Here is a 1,099-nt window from a genome sequence, read left to right as displayed (position 1 = left end):
GGGGGAGGTGCTCGCAAGCGGGTTGCCGGCGTTCGCGCTCGGCGCGCGGTGTGTTCCTTAAGGGGCCTGAACCCGGAGAGTGTGGAACGAGCGAATCGAAACAAAAACCGTGGAGCCCGCGGGCTGCTGGCTTTTCCTTCAACACTACTTTTGGTGTTTTTCTTGAAACAGGAGATAAAAATTTCTTCCCAACCCTTTCCCCTCCGTTCATGTGTGTGTCTGTTGTGCGTCAGGGTGTGTGTGTGTGTGTGTGATGTGCGGTGTGCGAGGTGGGGCGTGTGTGTGCTGTGTAGAGGGGCATATGGGGTTTGCTCTGCGTCCGGGTTACACCAATGGGAAGGGCCCATCGAAAGCGGAGATGACGGTCCTGGCTCCATCACTGCACAGCTTCGGACGAATGGCTTCACCTTTTTGGTCCGCAGTTTGTTTAGCTGTTTCAAAGTAAGAGAACGCCCCAGGGGGTGGTTAGGTGGGTATCTTAGTGCAGCTGAAGACCCCACGTAACTCCCCCAGAGCGCCTCCCCACAGCAGCTCCCCTAGGACATTCGTCGCCCACCCCCAGCCCTCCCCAGGGAAGCTCTCAGGCTTCAGGGTCCCCCACAAGGTCGGACCTCAGGAAGAGCAGGATGCGGGCTGCTGGTTGGGTAGGGCTTCCCGTGGTTACTGACCCTGGAGCCAGTGGGAGAGTGGACAGGGCCCCTGAAAGGCCTCTGGTCACTGGGGTGGGGGCCAAGACACAGTTTCCACTGCAGCCCTGGCTGGGGAGCTGGTATTTTGCTGGTGAGAGATGAAAGCTCAAGATGAGAGGCAGCGTGGGGTAGAAAATTGGAAGGGTAGCGACTCCCAGAGACACGGCTGGGCCTGCGGCTGCTGCTGCCCTCGTGGGGAACGGAAGGGGCTCCGGTGAGCCACCCCCTTGGTGTCACATTCCAGTGTGGTTTCTGGGCCGGTGCGTGGGAGCAGTATGGGGTGGGTGGCCAGGACAGAAAGTTTTTCCGTGGCCCAGAAATCTTTGAACTTGTAATTGGAACTATCACAGCTGGTTGGTGCTGTGAATCGGAGTTTAAAAGGAATCAACCAAAAGCACTTTCTTCCCTCT

This window comes from Neophocaena asiaeorientalis, unplaced genomic scaffold (genome assembly GCF_003031525.2).
Source record: "Neophocaena asiaeorientalis asiaeorientalis breed wild unplaced genomic scaffold, Neophocaena_asiaeorientalis_V1.1 scaffold242, whole genome shotgun sequence".
In the NCBI taxonomy this organism is placed as follows: Eukaryota; Metazoa; Chordata; class Mammalia; order Artiodactyla; family Phocoenidae; genus Neophocaena; species Neophocaena asiaeorientalis.
The sequence above is the reverse complement of the archived record's forward strand: the minus strand, read 5'-3'. Positions refer to the sequence as shown.